The sequence below is a fragment of the Ambystoma mexicanum genome, chromosome 3q, assembly GCF_040938575.1.
Source record: "Ambystoma mexicanum isolate Mex_15411 chromosome 3q, UKY_AmexF1_1, whole genome shotgun sequence".
NCBI classification, from domain to species: Eukaryota; Metazoa; Chordata; class Amphibia; order Caudata; family Ambystomatidae; genus Ambystoma; species Ambystoma mexicanum.
In genome coordinates, this window is record NC_090926.1 from 194925670 (window position 1) to 194945402 (window position 19733).

Here is a 19733-nt window from a genome sequence, read left to right on the forward strand (position 1 = left end):
TTTCACAGGTTCATGAGGTGCTGTCGCCATTGTAAATCTACTGTGTTGTATGCATAAACCTTTACAAAACTGATTTACAAAACAAGGCATGCTATATAAGCCTAGAACATAAGAGAATTCATTAGTGTTGTGAATGACATATTTTAGCAAATGCAAATGACATGTGAGCATATGCGAATGTTTTGCTATTTATTTTGACACATTTTAGCTGCAGCAGACACAGGTAAATGTGAATTATCTACTATTGTGTTTGTCACTCATTTTAGTTGCAATACAACATATACATATGAAACCTTTTCAACTGCATTTGACACTGTTAAAATGCACATCAGCTGCAAAGGATATGCGGAAAGCTTCATAATAGCCCAAGCTCTGTAACATTTAAAATACCTTTTTATATATCCACAGATATATAAAAGCATTGCCAACTACTTACAAGGTTTTCATTCACAGTTTGTTCTGCCCCATTCCACATCGTAATTTGAATACACTTCTCCATGTTTTAAACTAATTTTAAATTCAGTCTGCACGCTGAACTTGTGATAGCAAACCATGCACAGAAAGAAAAACTGCAACTTTATTTTTTAAACAAAAGGTTATCTTGAAAACAATTCACTGCATAGTGAAGCTTCCAAATAATATAGTGCAAGCCAATGTTGATCCAAATTGGAGATCCAGCTCAAGAGCAAAACGCTCACCCGTCAGGTCAGCATTGGCTGACAAGGATAAGACAAAAACACTCACGAGTCTGGATTGACTTGCAAGGAAATAGGGGCGCTTTATATGAGCCTGCTTTCAGGCTACATAATTAGCTGCACAGAAGGGTGGCACACAGACCCCAGAAGAACAAAGAGGCGGGCACAGTCTACGTTCCTTATTGGAAGCCAGAAGGGGCATAACTGGGAGGCCTCGCTGAATCCCCTGGTTGCACTGCCTGGGCAAGTGCAATCAAGTGGCGATTGTAATGCATCTTGCAGAGCAAATATGCCTATTGTCCTTAAACTGGGCACTTTTTCCAAATTCTAATTTTCATGATTGCTTCAATATTTTGGAGTCAAACTGAACCGCTTTCAGAATAAGCAAACTGCGTTCAAATGCCTTCACCATACCGAGTAAATATGCGCACGGGCCTAAAAATTGACGCTTTGTAATTTTTTTCATATTCAATTCTTTTGTACTTTCAATATAAGCCATTAAAAAGAATATTTTCCATGGTTATAGAGAGAGATGGTGGTACTATGCACCTAGTCTTCCCGCCTCCTGAAGGTAGTGGTGGAGTCCCTCCGCAATTAAGAGCGATATCTCTCCAATTCCTTTCCTGGATCCTGCTGGCCTTGTATCATCTGTATGCGGCACGAACTCTGCAGTTCTACCTGGCGCGTACAAAAACCTTCAGGTCGTCTGGTTAGCCCCAAAGCGGCTGTAGTAACATTCCAAAGACCTGTACCCTTTGAAGAATGTTAGGGCTGCCAAATGTTATGCAAGCACTATTCACTGGACACCAGTGACGCCGATGCAAGGTTCTGCCAGGAGGTTCTGAGCAACAATTTTGGCAATACCTTGTATAAAGTGTTCTGAAATTGCCAGTATTGGTTTTTTTTGTTTTTTTTTTTGTTTTGTTTGATTTGTCAAACTTTTCATTTTTCCATTTTTTTGAGTCTTCATAACAAAAAAGTTTTTAAAACTGTGATTCAATTCGGCTTTTCTTTTATAATTCTTTATCGATCTCGATCTCAATCCAGAAATTGATCACTGTGATGATCAGCCACTGATGGTTTCCTTGGAGCAGTGTTGCCCATCTCTCCTCTGCTGTCATTTGTTGCTCTGAGATTTTAAAAAAATCTCTAAATAGATCTCGTTTATTTTTTAGTTCTGGGCACACCATGATTAGATGGAATAAAGTTTCTTTCCCCATTGGATCTTTACAGTATCGACAGACAGGAGAAATATTTTTGGCTCGGTCTGTTAAAGCCAAGTATTCGCGTGTGGGTAAGATGTTCAGCCGAAAGCGCAAGAATAAATCACAAATTTTCACACTTGGGAATTGGACGAGATAAGAAGGCAACTGGTTGAGTGCTCTTGCTTCCATGTAGCTGGTTAATTGGCGTTTATAAGTCGTTTGTTCTTCGATCGTTCTTATCCAATCATTCTTCTGAATTTTTTGTTTTGCATATTGAGGTCTATTTCTTAACATTTCTTCTGTGATTTCTTCTTCTTGAATTTTTTGCTTAATTTCACTTGTCCACTTTATTAAAGCTGCAACTTGGGATGCTTGTTTTTTTTTTCTTTAAGAATTTCCAGGGTGTTTTTCTCCAGGGCCACCCTCCCTTTATCATGGTGCTTTGGAAGTCTCCCGAATGTATGGAGAAAAATGAGCAAAAAACGTAGGAGTAAATGAGTTACTCAATGTAGTGACTGCAGTACTCGTAGCCCATAGTAAAAAAATATAAAATAATGATAGCCCCCTTTGCTCCATATAGCCTCCCCTACCTTCCCACCAATAATAAGTGTCCTTTGGTCGTTAATATCTGCTGTGAAAGTGACTGCTGATGAGGAGCGCGTGAAGGAAGGGGCCCTATGATCGCAATCCAGTCCCACCCCTCTAGGGACAAAAGCTATAAAGGAAAGGGGTGGAAGGGCTGTTGACTAGGAGTACCGTAGTTTTTATAGTGACTAACGCTCACTACTTCCATGCGCTGGTGAGGTCCTGGAAAGGAATGAATTAAACACGTCCTCATTATGAACCAGTAATGTTTATTCAGATATGGTAGCAGAAGATCATAGGGGGAGAGGGGATGCAAAGCATCGGACTGCCTTTTTTTCTGAGCCGCAAGGTGATCTTCAATGGCGAAAGGATATAAAAGATGTGAGGTGTTAAGAATATCGTTTCAAATTGGAACTTCTGTCACCTTTATGCAAGCGCTCGGCTGTGTGTATCGGAACCCACACTTGTCTGTGCAGCAAATATTAATGGATGAGTGAGTGAACGAGCAAGTGTTAAGCGGTGCGTCCCGTGGACGTTGCGTACTTGAGTCTCCAAGAGTCTTGCGTACTGGGGTAGCCAGATGTAGAAGTCGTAGACTGGAAGCAGGCAATGAAGTAGTAGGCTGAACGAAGGGATGTGGTGCAAAGAACCGCCCCGGCTCCGTCCTGGTAACTCAGGATTGAACAGGGAGCAGCTCCTGATGCCACGGATGACACTTCCCTTATTTTAACGTTGCGCCAGAACAGTGCAAGCACTGATAGGGAAGGTCTGGTATGTAAACCAGAAAACAGCAAACGTGAGCTCCAAGGCAGCTGTACAGGCAGGACTTCAGGTGAAGATCTTCACAACAGTAGGGCAGAAGAAGATCCACGGACCCCGGTACCCAAGTAGGCAGAAGGCAAGGAGCAGGTGGGAAATCAAGGAAGGAGGAAGGGACCGGGAAGGAACAAGCTGAAGGCAGGTCAGACAGGGCTAGTTAGAAGGCAAGAAGGGCAGAAGGAACAAGGCAAGACCCAGCAAGGAAGCAACAGGACAAGGCAAGGGCCAGCACAAGGAAGGACCAGGAAGCGGCAACCCAACCCCAAATGGCAGGCATAGGAACAAGGAACGGGAAGGAATGAGGCCGGACAAGGATACCGAAGGCAAGGAGCGAAACGGAAAGAAAAAGCCCTAACCGCGTAGAGATGCAGCGAGTCACTGGACTGGACGGCTAAAATAGCAATCTGGCACGAAAATGAGGCTTGAAGCGCAAGCCGTCCAACGCATTCGCGGAAACCGGGGCCGCCGCGAGAACGAGGCTTGGAACACAAGCTCGTCTCTCAATGACTCGCGCTAGCGGCGCCCGGATCCTGTCTTGCACAGGACAGATGGCACACCAAGGGAGAGCGTGCCTAGGAAGGCGCATCGTTTCCAGCCCCCGAGACGGGGATACAACCGCCAGGAACGAATCCGCCCCATAGGGCCCCTCTGCCGCCTTGCACAGGTAGGTGTCATAACAGCAAGTTCCAATGAATGAATTGATGGATGAGTGACTTGCGTAGCACTGCTCTGCAACCGAAGTACCTCAGCACTTCTCGCTTGCATAGAACATTCAAAAAACGTGTTCATATTTTCAGAAGGCAAGAGGGGGGTGAGCCTTGGACCTAGTTGGGGACATTCTGTTAACATCACCTTTGTCGCTTGCTGCTTCTCCATAGAGCACTGTGCGTTAACTCTGCTTTTTGCCATGTATTCTGTGTGACGGTAAGACACTCCTTTTAACTCTATTTGATTGAAGCACTGCCCTGTTGCTCGCCATTACCTTGCAGCTGTGGGGACAAATGCTATGAACTTTGTCAATGGCTGAAGCATTGTAAATCTCCTGGATTGTATCCCCTGGCAGAGATTTCTCCAGGTGAGGTTTATGGGTACATTGTACTGATAATTCCCAGCGTAAAGTAAAAGGCTTATAATACTGGTTACATAATGCCACCATTGTTAAACAAATTAGATGCAGAGAATGAGTTTTAAATGCAATAAGATTGATCTGGGATTTTCACCATAGCAGTTTACCGGATGTGCCAAACACAGATACCATACATTGGGCCTCATTATGAGTTTGGGGGTGTTTTGGTGTTAAATCTGCTGAAATACCACCAAACAGATTTACTTTTACCACCACTTGGTCTGGCGAAATTACCACCAGATTACAAGTGGGGGTAGGTGGTGTCAGTCCCCATTAATTGGAGTCCATAGGGCTCCGTGGGGATTTCGGCAGAATTACCACTAGCGGTACTTCTGCTGATTTTGCCGTTTTTTGTTGTTGAAGCAGAGGAATTACCTCCATCATTCTGCTGGAGGTTTTTACCTCCCCCTTACCTCCAAAACCTATAGTTCAGTGGTTTGGTAATGCAGCAGTAATGCACTGGTAACTATGTTACCAGTGCATTGCTGCCATTTTTGGCCGCACCGTTGAACTTGTAATGAGTCCCAGTAAATGGTAATCTGTAATTTGCACCAATGCAGTTTACTGCCAGCCAGTACAAACAGGACAAACATCAGATCTTTCTAATAGGAGAAAGCACAGTACCCAAACTGCGTTGCACTATGATTCCCACTTTTATTTGCTTTATATATTATACAGTAAATCCAGTATTTAAAGTTGCTAAAGGTGCAACAAATAACTGAACTAGATGAGCATCCCTGAAGGACTCCGGACACAATGGCTTGTATGATGGTGCAAAGGAGACGGCATAAACAGAGCGACTTGGAACGGACAGGGGGAGTGAGATGAAAGCCAGGTGCTGAGAACTAGAGATTCAAAGGGGAACATGGAGGTACAGATAGGGAGAGATGGATGCATGGGACTAGAGGGGTACAGAGGACAGAGAAATAGATGGGGCCCTGAAATTGACGGCCTGTTTATGTATGTAGACATTTGTGGGGAGCAGAAACAGGGTCTGTCTAACTTGCACAGTGTATGTATTATTGCAGCATACAGCTTTCATTTTGTAATGCAGTTTTCCATCTTTTGTCACTCCGATCTGTCTTTCTGCTTAGAAGTGTGTTCTCCCTCGCCAGAATTCTACCTTCCTCCTCTTAACGCATCATTCTCTCTGCATGAACAGCAAGGTATGGGAAGCCGTTCAGGTCAAAATTTCACCTTTATGAATACACGGAAATGGCGTGCTTCTGGTACATCCTCTGACTCTGACCCAACTCACTCTGCAGGGCACACTCTGGATGTTCTGATCTCTTCAGACCTTCCCCTTTCGATCCCTTTCACCACTCCTCTCTCCTGGAGTGATCACGTTCTCCTTTCCTCCCAGCTCAACCTCTCCAACCCTCAGGCCAAGCCAACTCCAGCACTGCCGCCTACCTTCTTGGTTATCCGACCCATGAAGCGTGTGTCAGTTGAGGCTTTTACCACCACTTTCTACCCCCTCTCCCCCCCCCCCCCCCTTGGCTGACTCACCCTGACACAGCCCTTTCCATGCTCCACTCTGCTATATCTGATACTCTCGACGTTCTTGCCCCTGTCATGAGGATCCCCTTGAAGCCCAAAGCCAAGTGCAACTCTTGGTACGACTCTGACCCAGTCACCCTTAAGAGTAAGTGCAGGGTGGCTGAGAGGAAATGGTGTGCTTCCGGAACATCCTATGATAAACTGGCCTGCTGCCTGCTCCAAAGGCAAAACCTGCTCTCTGTCCGCACAAAGAAGAGAGCCCACACTCAAGCCTGCGTCTCTGCGGCATCTAACAACTCGGCCAAACTCTTTAAAATCTGCAAGTAGCTGGCCAATCCTGCTGCAGTCTCAACCTCTCCTGTCCCCTCCCAGGCTCTCTGCACAGCCCCGGCTTCTCATTTCATCTCTAAAACTCAGGACATCCTGTCCTCCCTCTTTTCCTCTCACCCTACTCCCTGCTCTTCCTCTGGCCCTTCTTCGGCCACCTCTCCTCCCTCCTGCTCTGCCTTTCCCCTGTTCTCCCCAGACGAGGTTTCTAAACAAGTCCGATCTATGAAAGTCTCGTCAAAACAGGTTCAACCCTGTTCCTATAAAACCATCAAGGACACCCTGGCTCCTGCTCGGGCTGACTTCTGCAACCACTCCTTCAGCACAGGAGTCTTCCCTTCCCCCCTGAAGCACTCCCTCTCTTTTTTAATTTTTTAATTTGAAATTGATATAGTTGTGATTACAACTTTTTCAATACAGAATACTCAAAACAAGTTAAATTCACATATAAATGGCATTGCACTAGTATACAATTAAGATTACATTAATCGGGTTTTGCTAATTTGAAAGATTACAACCAGTACTTTACATACAGGATTACATTAGCATGTGACTCGAGAAATAGCATAGATACAGTAAGCAATCAAACCTGGCATTTAACTCTCATGATTGAGTATGTAAATAAGTCACTATTGTACACATGATTATTTTCGGATTCGTATCAACACCAGAGTAAGCACTAGCATTAGTGGTTGTTCGCATATGGTTACCTAGATGTGTGGTTTGCAATCCTGATGAATGAGCATATATAGCACTTCTATTTTGGAGTAAACTAAAATCAATTGTTCTAAAAATCAGAAGGCAGCAGTTTCATTTTTAAAATCTTAAAATTACATAAATAGATAAGATTTCTCTAAAAAGCCTTGGAGTTATCTAAAACCATAATTCCAGTTGATTCATGGGAAGGACGTATGTAAATTTAGCAGCAATCGGTACAAACAACATCAGATTAGCAGCAAATCGACATAAAAACATTAGGTTCAAGTCCTGATTTTAGAAAACAATCCTACTCCATAAAATGTTCAATCCATATAACTTTATAGCATCTCAGATCCCAATAAAATGCCATAGGTTGTGTTATATCTGCATTCAATATGTGGCTTGCTCATTATGGATACTCAACAAATTGGGTCTCGTCAGATACATTTAAAAACTTTAGAAATTGCACCGTCGCTATATTTAGTGAAACTTTGGAGGCATTAAAAATGTCCACCCATAGTTGATCTTTAGTCAGCAACTTAGTGTTGATAAAGTGTTTTACGAAAGAAATGCAGCCTGGCATCATTTAATGACGGACAGTCCGTTAATAAATGTTGGAGCGTTTCCAGAGAGGTTTAAGTTTTACAAAAAACGGCAGGCAATATCTGGATTGTTTTATTTGGAATAAGAAGCTAATTTCACCTTAGTGGGACACAGATTAAAACACATCCTGAGAATACTGTTGGCATAGGCCTGGTCAGGAAATCTTGTCAAGTAGGGAGGGAGTTGTTTCATGCCTTTTTGTATAAAATCTCCAGACTTGAAAGTTGAATAGGAACTACACTTCTCCCAGGTACTAATCCAATCCCACAGGAAGAGTTTCAATTTTGCTTTTTCTGGATTTCGTAGTAGAAGCTCAAGTTGGATATTAGCAGTTTTTCATGTTGTTATACAGGCATTTTTCCATGCATTCAGAGGGCCCGCTGAAGTTGATTCCAGTAAGAGCTTGGGTACTGGAAACAGATTATTTGTTCTGTCTGATGTTAAAATACATTTCCTACAAGCTGCCAGCATATGCCAGGCTGCCACTGCAGAGAGGGAGATGAGTCCTAGCTCAAAACATATAATCTGAATAGGCGTGTTTAGAGGAAGGGGGAGAATTGTTTTCCAATAAATTCCTTCGAGTCTGTCCCACTTGGGGATTTCACTGAGAGATTTAGATTGACTGCCATAGGTGATGATAGGGATCACTTTCTGGTTGTAAATTATTATGGATGGTTTGATCGAGAATTTCCCGTACTTTCGTTGTAAAGCTTTGCCTTGAATTGCTAAAAGCTTCATTCTACTCCTAAATTCAGCTTTCTATGGTTGCTCCGTTGGGTTTGAGTTGATGTTCACTCCGAGATATTTATATTGCAAGGTTTGTGTGAAAGGGATCTTTGAGAGCGTCCAATTAAAGCGATAGCCTGTTTTAGGTAAATGATAATGAAAAATGAGAATGTTGGATTTAGCAACGTTAATGACGAGATGGTTAGCCTACCCATTACATCCTAGTGCTGTTAATTTCCTCTGCAGTCCAATAGGCGTCCTATCCTAAAGGACTAAGTCGTCAGCATACACTAAATAAGAAATCTCGATCTTACCTAGGCACGGAGGGAACGAACGGTACTAAAAGCTTTATATATGTCACTAATGTAAAAGTTAAATAAAAATGATGCAAAAGGGCACCCTTGTTTTAAACTTACATTTGTTAATATGGGTTTCGTTAATAATCCTTCCATCGTGAGTTTAACCCAGATCGTCGCATTGGAGTAAAATTGATGTATCAGATACATAATATATAAAGGACATGTACTGGTTAAAAGTTTTGACCATTAAATCTACAGAGGCAACGAATGAAAAGCCTGTGTAAAATCAATTAGCGCTAAAAATAGAGGTTGTTTATTCAAACAGTCTGGCTTTTTAGTAGCCGACAGGATCATCAGGTTTAAAACCGTTTCAATACCTGGTAGAAAACATGACTGGTATTTGTCTAGTCATTTTTTATCTGAGGCCCATTTTATGAAATCACGCAAAATCAACGTCGCCATAATTTTACCCGCCACATCTAGCAAGGCAATTGTCCTATAGTTATTAGGATCATTCCGATCACCTTTTTTAAATATTGGTATGATTATTGCTTCTTGTCAGGATGGCAGAATGCACAGTGAAAGGATCATTTGTTTAAACATTAATTCCAGAGTGGCAGCCCAAGCCTCTGGATGCGCTTTTAAAATGGCATTAGTTAAGTTGTCGGGCCCCGGATTGGCGTTTAATCAAAGTCTTGTTTGCACTAGATGAAATATAGACACAATCTAAGATGGACGAGGTTGAGCCTCTAGTCCATATTGCCGCTGGTGAAAGGTCTTCCGTTGAAGACCATTGAGCATAGAAACATTTCTGATTTCCATCAATGTCGACCATTCAATCGCTCATGGCTTGGAATGCTTAGACGCGGTTGGCAAGCAGTTCATATTAAAATCTCCCGCAATGATGATGGTTTGTATTTGAGAATCTAAAGAGATCAGGTCAAGGATTGCTTCAATTTTAGAGAGGAACATTGATTCACTTGAAGTAACGCTATATCGACATCATGCAAGTCTTGAGTCATCTTGTTTAAAAGGTGGGAAAATGCCCCTGTATTCCAACAATCCATCGAGCATGCATGAGTCGTGGCTGGAGATTCAAGCTATTGTAAAGGTCTGTCAAGGATAGTACTGGTTTTGGAAATCCATGACTACTTCAACTTGATTTGAGATTGTATTGTTTGTTGCATGGCTGGTTGGGCTCCTCTATTGCAGTTACAACAGGTTTGGCCACTTGGATTGGTCTGCAGTTGATTGCTCATATTTAGTGGCCATTGCAGTCTATTTGGTTGTTGCATTAACTGTTCAGGCGGGACAGGGGGTTGGCTTGCTGCGAGAAGAAGGCCCTTAGCATGAAGGGCATCCCGCTCTCGCCAAATTAAGTTCTTCACCACCCTCGAGGGGATTATAACGTCCACGGTATCTTGATTAGATACTATTGGATATCTTACCAAGTCAATATGGCTTCATTGAATGTGTTGTAGAGCTGGGATAGCATGAAGTATAGTTCAAAGCGTTTCTCTGTTTGGATGCGGGTCAGCGTGTACTCTGTCAAGCATTGTTACAGATAATACTTCGGTGTCCAAAAGGCCAGGTGTGCTAGGGATCATTCTTTGCTGATCTCTGATGGGATCAGTATCTATAGGAAAGAGCTGCCCTAACGAAGGGGAGGGACATACGACATCATGGGGGCTGCTGTGCGAGGGTAAAACTAACAGCAGGATTGGGTCCACGACACTGAGAAAACTCGTGGGTCCAGCCATATGTTGACTAGCCTTCTGTGGTGACATTATCTGCCACGACTCTGTTAGTTTCTGGTCCATTGTTTCAAATGACGAGACGCCGACATTCAAATTCACACAGAAGGTTTGTTTGGGTTTATCAGAAATTAGCTGGTTACTGTGCAAACTATGGTGAATGATTTCTGGGATGGGTATTGAATGTGTGGAGTAGACCGACATGTTCATCAAGTCATCATTAGAGATATGTAAGTTATCAGTAGAGTTATTTGCTAAAACTGACTTTGCAGGTGGAACACTTGGCAAAGGAACAAATAGATCAAGCTTACCTTGAAGAGATGCCCGGTTTGATACAGTAGGGACAGGCAAGCAAGCAGGAATCACCCGATTGTAAACCGCTAAGGCGAGGGCTACCGTTGTGCATTCCGATTCGTGGGATCTCGGCACACTCGAGTTGTCAATGTTAGCTATAAAAACGTTTGTTTTGGATTTGCGAGCTGTTTTGGCTGGCATAGCCATTTGTTTTAGATTCTTTTTTTGTTTTTTGAGATATTGGGATGCCCAGTCAGCACGGAGGTGCGTTGTCTGTTTCTCTTCCTGGTTTTCCTTCTGTTTGGGCCACCAGGGCAAAAAACGTCATAGAGCGGGATTTCGGACACAATCTCATCTGCAGGAGCTGCAGAGATTGGGGTGGGGTTAAGGGACTCCTCTATCAGTTGAACTCAGGAGTTTAATGGGATAGAAGGATCCAGTGGAGGAGACACTAGCTCGATCACCTTATCCGTCCTAGTTTCTGGTATCACCAAAAGGTGTTGGCTAAGGGTATTCAGATTGAGATTAGCTCTGCTGGACTGTGAGAAAGCAGAGTCCAACATAGCGGGTGGATTCCAAACCATCCAATCTAGCTTGTTAGTGAGGGAATGGAGAAATGCGGACTGTGTCGAAGATTTTAGCTCAAGCCCCTCATACAATTTAGCTATGGTAAATATACTAGCATTTATTGCTTTAAGGGTTGTGTCTAAGCTGGCAGAGTAAATGGATGGAAACCCAAACAAAGGGCGAGGAGCCGGCTTGGAGAATGAGGCTACTAGCGAGGACTCAGACTCTGAAGGTGACTCTTGATAATTAGTTTGCTCAGTAGAGAATAGGACCGGAGAGCAAGAGAGTCTCATTGAAGAGTCTTCGGTGCAGTTCTCTATTGCAGTTTCTCCTGAGGTTTGCCAGCATTGTGGAGACTTTTGGATGTCTTGTTCACAACTCCCAAGCAAAGAAGTGGTTTGGATGTGGCCATGTTGCACAATCTGTGAGTACAGAGGCGGAATGGCCGAGGAGTTCACTGTGCAGACTGTAACAGGTATTTGGTATCCCACTAGATAGATTAGGCGCTGTGTGGGGAGGCGTGAAAGAATCTTCAATTGAATCGGCAGCCATTTGCGGGGTTGCTCAGTTTTGCATAGTGCAATCTGATAGCATGTGTGAGGATGCTTTCACTAAACTCGGGTTTACCTTGGTGGAAAAACTAATGGACATTCCATCTTTCAACGCATGCAGTTTGTGATTGACAGGGATTTGTTAGCCGACGAGTCTGGATGGGTCGCGGTAACAGTGAGACACTGTCTAATGCCTTGGTTGCGGTTCTGCACCATATCCAGCCTTGGTGCAGAGTTTTTTTGGCGTGAGGCTACTAATCCTACGTTTGGTTAAGGGGCAGCTGAGGGCGCTGTGGGAGAGGCATCCCAGACGTCAGCCTGTACGTTGCCATAGAGGTTTGACAGGCGACGCCGATATCACTGCCCGATCCAAACACTCAAGGTTTGACAAGAATCGCAACAAAGTCGTGAAAATCAATTCCTAGCCTTTCAAGTACCCGCAAGCAGAGTACAGAGCCGCGGTGCTGCGGTCTGCAGTCTGTACTCTGTGGTACTCTTGCCGGTGCGCGCACGCTAATGCGCGCACTGGGTAGCTTTTGTAGTTGTTCACTTTCAAATGGGCGTGTCGGGTAGCCGATCTAGATATTCCCGTATCTTCACATCGCACTCCGTGTGGGGTCGCTCGTAGAGGTTCTCGTAATATTCTGCGAAGCTGTTTTGTATATCCCCCCTTGTTGTATGCATCTGGCCTCTCCGGTCCCTGATCCTGTCAACCTTCCTCTCCAGCTTTGCCTTGCGAATCCTATTTGCAAGGAGTGTCCCCACACGGTTCCCTTTCTCATAGTACCTTTGTTTGACGTAGCGTAGCATCTTGACCACCTTGCCTATTAGGAGCGAGTGTAGCTCCTGCGTTTTGTCTCTCATGTCTTTCAAGAGTCCCTCCCTGTTGGTCCGTGGTTTTGTTAGTTGGGTCCACATATTTCTCAGTTCCCCCCACAAACGTTGCTCTATCAAGGCCCTTTCACTCTTCCTCCGTGCCCCTTCTGCAATCAAGAGGCCTGTGAATGTAGCCTTTGCCGACTCCCACACGTGTTTCATTGTTGTTTGTGTCAAAGAAGCAACTAATTTCTTTCCCCATAAATTCATTAAAGACGGGTCGTTGCAGCCACCTGTGCGCCCTCTATCCCTCCCAACAGACCACTCAACCGTTACCATTTCCTGGTCCGACCACGTTACCACTTCAACCTTGGGGCACATGGTCAGGTCACTCTGTTCCTGTGGTATCAGCAAGAGATCAATTCTGGTGTACATTTGGTGTGGTGGGGAAAAGAAAGTGTACCCTCCCTGGTGCGTGTGGTGCATTCGCCATACATCTGCCCAGTAATAGTCCTGTAGCAGCTGCGTAAAATCTCTGTGGGTCTTATCCTTCATTGTTCCCCTATCCCCATGGGCGGACCACCAGTCTGGGTCTATGATAGTGTTAAAATCTCCCCCAACCATTGTGGGCCCTTCTCCCCAGTCCTCCAGCACTGCACACACCTTTCTCAGGAACGTCACCTGGTTCACGTTAGGCGCGTAGACTGTGGCTAGGTGACCATTTCCCCCTCTAGTTTGCCCTTGACTGCGATAAATCTGGCCCTGAAGCCCCTCTTAATTTGGACCTCCTTTAGGTGCCTGGCCTTTGTGATCTCTATACCCACTCCCTGTTTCTTTAAGGTTGCGTATGAGACCCAGTACATTTGTGCCACCTCTGGTCCCTTTAGGGCCTTTTCCTCCCCCTTGCGATAGTGGGTCTCTTGTAGGAATAGCACCGCCAGGTTTAGTTTCCGTAATGTGTTGACTGTGAGGGATCTCTCATTTGGGGAGGTTAGCCCTTTTACATTTAGTGTCGCTACTTTCATCTTATCCATAGCCTTGTCTGGCAAATTCTGTATCTGCCACCAAGTCCCCTTTGAGTGAGCATTAGTCCGAGCCCCTACCCCTTCCAACTTTCCCTTTATGTGAACTCTTCCCGTAGACGGCCTCCCTGAGACACCTGGACATTCCGGGATACTAGGATAGTGTGGGCCCCTCTACCCCACCAAAACAAAAATAACAACAACCATAACATTCTTATTAGCCTTTTTATCCCCGTTTTTACATCCAGAACAATTTACCCATTTCAGCACGCAGTCCGCTTCATCCTTGACCCTTGAGCTGCGAGGGTTGAGGCTTCCTGGATTTCCTTGCGCTGCCCTCCCTCTTGTGACTTCTCGGCTGGGCGATTGTGCTGTTAAAGCACTACCTTAGCTTACGTAGACCCTTGTGGTCTTGTTGCTTCCCCCCCTTCTGTAACTCTTGGAGTAGCGGGCCCGCTTTGTCCCCTTGCGATAATTCGTAATGTTCTCTGTCATACTGGAAGGGCAGCGCAAAAGGGAGTCGCCAACGGCACCTGACCTCTCCCTCAAGCAGTCATCAAGTCAGGGGCCTGCATTTCCTCCGCTGCTCTAGAGTGTGAGAGGATAAGTCTTGGAAGATAGTCACAGAGGCTTCTTCCCATTCTATTTCACCCACTTCCCAGGCTTTCCTAAGGATCTCCTCTTTGTCGCTGTAGTAGTGGCACTTCACCACCACCAAGCGCAGCCCTCCTGCTGATCCGGCACCTCTGTGGACTCTATCAAAACGGATCTCCCTGTCCATCTCACTTCCCAGCAGCTGTCTCACCAGACGTGTCAGCATTAGCTCCAGGTCCCTTGAGGATTCAGTTGCTGTGCTAGGGAGCCCCCATATCCACAGATTATTTCGCCTCTCCCGGTTTTCCACATCATCAAGCTTTGCCAGCGCCTTTTTCTTCTTGCATTCCAGCTCTTTGACCCTTATTTCTAGGGCCACGTTGGATATATCGGCCGATCTGTGATTGTGTTCAAGGGTCTCCACTCGATCCTCCACCTTTGAGATCCTATCTACAATGGCCCCCAAGGAAGTCTGTACCTCTGTCCGGAATGCCTTGAGCTCCAAAAGGATGGCTTGCATGTCCTGCTTCAAGGTGTTCATATCTCCTGCCACCATTATCACCCCTGTCTTTCTTTTTATGTAACTGCAGTTCTCAGGGGTGTGTTGTTCTTGCTGGAATACCCTCCTTTATGGACGAGCATGTTTCTCGGTAAGCGCCTCCCCGTGCTGCCACCCTTCTGCTGTCACTCTCGGAGGTCTCCCTGCTTATAATCTACTGGGTTGTTGTACTGAGCTTCACTTGTCGAGCAGTTCTGGGCTGCTGTGTTTTGCCCTGCTTTTTATAGCCTCAGTCCATGGCAGCGGACCCGGTTCTCTCCTCTCAAGGTGCTTCCCTTTATGGTGTTACCCAGTCGTGGTCCCCTGGGGTCAGATTCTCCCTTCCCCTTTGCTGTGCGTACTTTGGACCCCCCTCAGGCAATTGTGTGGGCCCCCTTTCACCGTTTATAAGCACACAGGGAGGGTGGGGGGAGGGATCGTACCTCCTCACTATGTGGCTGCCAGTCTTCTCTCTGCGAAGTTTCACGTTCCACATTTCCCCGTTCCGCTACACTATGCTGGGTGTAGAGGTCCTCTGGGCCATTGTACCTCCTCACTGTGCCCACGTGTTGTGTCTTCTCACCTTTCATCAGCGATTCTCCTCCATAGGGGCGTCCGACCTCCCGGGCGTGTCGGAGGTGGTGATTGCAGGAGTGCGGGATTCCTTCAATCGACGGGTGGTCACGGCCCCCGGCGGGCTCGCTCTGCCTTCCGAGGAGGTTGTTGCCACGCTGGTGCTCCCTCCAGCTTTGTGGTACGCCCGGCAGTAGCGCCTGTTTCCACTGATGGAGTATTGTTCCTTCCCTCAGATCTCGCCAGCCAATCCGAAGCCTTTATTTCTTTTGCAATGCAGCGCCATCTGATGGGGTTTCTATGGCATTACTGGTCATTCGTGTCTGATGAGGTGAAGAGCTCCCTGCTCACGTGGCGATCTTTCTCCGCGCCCCCTAGCGGTGTCCCAAATATATTTCATTTTGTTGGGGAAGATGCATTACATTGATGAGTGAACACTTTTCAAAATGTACATGATCACACAGCCAAAAATTTTTGATGGCAAGGCGAGTACTTGGACCTTCTGGTTGCACACATATGTGCAGCTGTTGCTCAACCCCTAAACTGATCCCATACTCCTTGACATTCTATTTTATTACCATGTTGCTTTGTACCAGCTACCCCTTTGTGAGATGGCCACAAACTACAATATTCCAACTAGTTTGCCCAGCTCTCTAAGCCATCCTATCTGCTTAGGCTCTTACATAAGGAATACACAAAGCTAGCTAGATGTTTGCGCAAAGTAGTGATCAATAGTTCCACCTCTAGCACAGCTGAGGACTTATTAAAATTGAAAAAGAAGACTTTTCGCACTGAACTCCATGGGCATTTCCTGAGGGAATATTTGAAAAAAAACATTATACCGAGCGGACTCATAGTGCAAAATGAACCCAGGCTATTCTTAGAAGACAAAGAGTACACTTCCAACTTCAGCTTTATTGCTACTAAATGCAGTCGGGACCTGATGGTCCTCACTATTACCACTGCACAACATATTAGCATAGAACTACAGAGAAATCTAACATTAGAAGAAACAAAATTTAAGGATAATACGTTACTCACGGACATAGAGACACAACTCTCAAACATTAATAAACAATTTGAACAATTCAAGATTAACACCTGGACCAAGAAAACAAATAAATTAAACAAAGACCTTAAAGATTTCAAGACTGAAGTTATCTATCCATATACGGCAGACAGTTACATCGATTCTTTAAAAAAACAAGGGAATTCACCCCAATCACCATCGAGAGGCAGACGAGGTAAAGTCTCCTTCTCAGGATCAAGCAGCTCTGGGTCCTCAGGGGGAAGCCCATACCAGAACGTCCCGCCCTACCAGCCTCAACACTTTGGACAACCACATTTTCAGGGCCCCTACCCTCCATCTTTCCCTTTTTTAGGCAGAGGAGGACAGGGAGGAGGATGGGGTCCCCCATTTTGGAACACCCCCTATCAAGGACAACGACTACGCCCCAGGAGGCGCAGACGATAAATCAGACCTTGGACAACAACCAACTACCGATTTTTAACCTGGCAAAATTCCATCTCTCTCCATGCCAAATCTCTCTTCTAACTAAAGGCCTTTCCTTTGTACCCACTAGCGATACTGATTGGTATAAAACAGAAATGGAGATATGCCGTTTCCTGTGTAGTCTCAGACTCCGTGTCTTTTTCCAGGATCATAACAGTCAAGATACCACTCCAGACACAGGTTTGCATCCACAATCTTCTTTCACACCCTCAGATAACCAGGTACCTAATGACCTGCTCACCTTCGAGAGGTGTGTTTTGCGAGATATCAGACTGCTTAAGAAGCATAAAAGCAAAATTCATCAGAATCTGACCAAGGGTGAAAGAAAAGCCCTGAAGGATTTATCGAGTAATCACAATCTGGTAATTAAACCAGCGGATAAGGGAGGAGGGATTGTGCTTATGACCATTGATCAATACACTCGTATGACCATGACTCTACTACAAGATGGTGCCAGTTATCAAACCCTTAGAAAGGACCCCACCAGAGAAATGCAAATAGAAATCTCTGAAATGGTGAACTACTCCCTTGAAAGGGATTGGATTACTGACAAGGAGGCAAAGTTCCTAACCACATCTTCGGGTCGCACACCCTGTTTGTATGCCCTCCCTAAAATACACAAAAATGCTGAGGACCCACTGGGGAGACCAATCGTCACCGGCTGTGGCTCGATTTTAGAACCAATAGGCCAATTTATCGATTGCTTTCTCAAACCACTAAGCATTAGAATGAAGTCGTACCTACGGGACACAATGCATACCATTCAAGTATTCGAACAGTTGGACTTCAACTCCTCAGAGCAACTGTTAGTAACTATGGACATTAAGGCCATGTATACGTCTATCCCACAGGATGCAGCGATAGACTGTATATATGAGCATTTGACACAAGAGGCAATTCACACTGGTTCACACCGGGTGCCACCAGAATTCATTATAGAACTGGCAAGAACAACATTTTTCAGCCAAGCAAACCTATGGCTCTCGAAGATCTCCCACTGGCATCGCTACATAGATGATATCATTTTCATTTGGTCCGGAGACAAGACATCTCTCCAATTATTTTTTGATTGGCTTAACACACGGAACACTAATATTCAATTCACCATGGAATCCAGTGCCACAGAGATAATTTTTAGATCTTGAAATCTCAGGTCTTAACAATAAACTTGTTTGTAATCTTTTTCGAAAAACCACGGATCGCAACACACTTCTACATTATAAGAGCGACCATCCGCAACACATCAAAGAAAGTCTTCCGTACGGTCAACTACTCAGAATTAGAAGGAACTGCACCTCTCTCAGTGATTTTTACGACAACGCAAACTCATTGTTTGTACGCCTGCAGAGTCGTGGTTGCCCCAAAGAATTGGTTAATAATGCCACCAAAAGGGCTCAATTTACTAATCGAGATCTCCTTTTAACACCTAGAACAGACACCAATGAATCCAATGAGGAAAGACTTGCATGTGTGATTTCACATGGCCCCAACACCTTTGATTTGAAAAAGGTGATTCGGATGTATTGGCCTATTGTAAAACTACAGCTCGTGGACGAGCCCATTCCTCGGTTTGCCTTTAAAAGAGCGAGGAACATTAGGGAACATCTTGTTTACTCCTCATTTACACGAACACCACCACGTACAGGTCTTTGGAACCTGCGCAAAGTTACCGGCCACTACCCCCGCGGGGGCTGCTCGGTATGTAAGTTTACCAAGAAAATTCAAACGTTTAAGATTGGTGACAGAGAATGAACAATCAATCCAATTGCAAAAGCAGCCAAGCTGTATACTGCATTGAATGCCCATGTGGTCTGCGCTATGTTGGCCAAACCATGCGGAATGTTGGTACCCGGATATCAGAACATCGTTCTAGAATCCGGTGCAAGAACACCACTTCCCCCTTGGTTACACACTATTTATCCCATCAACATACCCCTGATGACATCTTTTGGTGGGTTCTGGATAGGATACAAACAGGTCTCAATATTCACAACAGACTCTTGGAACTAGAGAAGCGATGGATCTACAGATTGGATTAGTTGGATAATGGCCTCAACGAGCAATCTCCATTTTAACCAGGGATTGGTGTTTTTTTGACTTACCCATGACTACATACTAGTGGTCTCGGCTCCTTCCCCTTTCACCGCTGGCCCGCGTGCCCCCCTGCCCCCCTTCTTCTCTTTCATTTTTTCGTTTGATACACCCCGGGGGTTTTTACCTCGATAGTGGATGGGGGTGATGTCCGCTGTTCACACACGCGGTCTACACTCTCCTACCGTGATGTCAGTTACTTTTTACATCCAATAAGGGGCACCCAACCCGACAGCAGAGCCTTACCACCCATATGGCCTGCATTTTACACACGGGCCCCAAAGTAGTGATCAATAGTTCCATCCAGTCTGTACATCTGCAGATCTACTGCAATAAAGTACACTGTGGTTAGCCTCCAGAGCTCGCTTTGCTCTATGATGGATTATACGTTTCACTCTGCATGGTTTGACTCTAGGTGGCAGCAGTGTGCCAAGCATATATTGTGTTTGTGGTGACATGCACCATTTTACAGAAAGCACATTTAAATTTGTCATCCGTTGCCATGGGTTGAGTGCATTACCTCCACGTCCACTCTTCCTCGTCCCAGTACTTACTTCATGAGGCCCCTGCCTCCGACACAGGACCTTCTTCTATTTCTTTAAATTCCTATAACTCCTCCCCCACATCCACGTCACTCAGTTTAATTTTTCCTGCCTCCGGCAGGTTGGACTTTTTCTTCCCGGTGCGGGGCACTGGGGAGCACCGATTGCTGGCCCCCTGGGGGGGGGGGCTGTGTGGCGGGGCCCTCGGCTCCCTCAGGTGCGGCGCTGCTCCTGGGCCACCTGCGGGGCTTGGGGTCACAGTTGAGCGGGATTGCCTCGCTCGGTTCTTTGCTG

At 45.3% G+C, this 19733-nt stretch overlaps 1 long non-coding RNA gene across 1 annotated transcript in view; it reads left to right on the plus strand.

Moving 5' to 3' along the window:
* Positions 1–3798: 3798 nt before the first annotated feature.
* The window catches only part of LOC138582316 (uncharacterized), a 41510-nt gene continuing 25575 nt past the window's right edge, over positions 3799–19733 (plus strand). Inside the window, exon 1 of the long non-coding RNA XR_011305004.1 lies at positions 3799–3968. This is a non-coding gene — a long non-coding RNA (uncharacterized lncRNA). The remainder of the gene's footprint in view (positions 3969–19733) is intronic.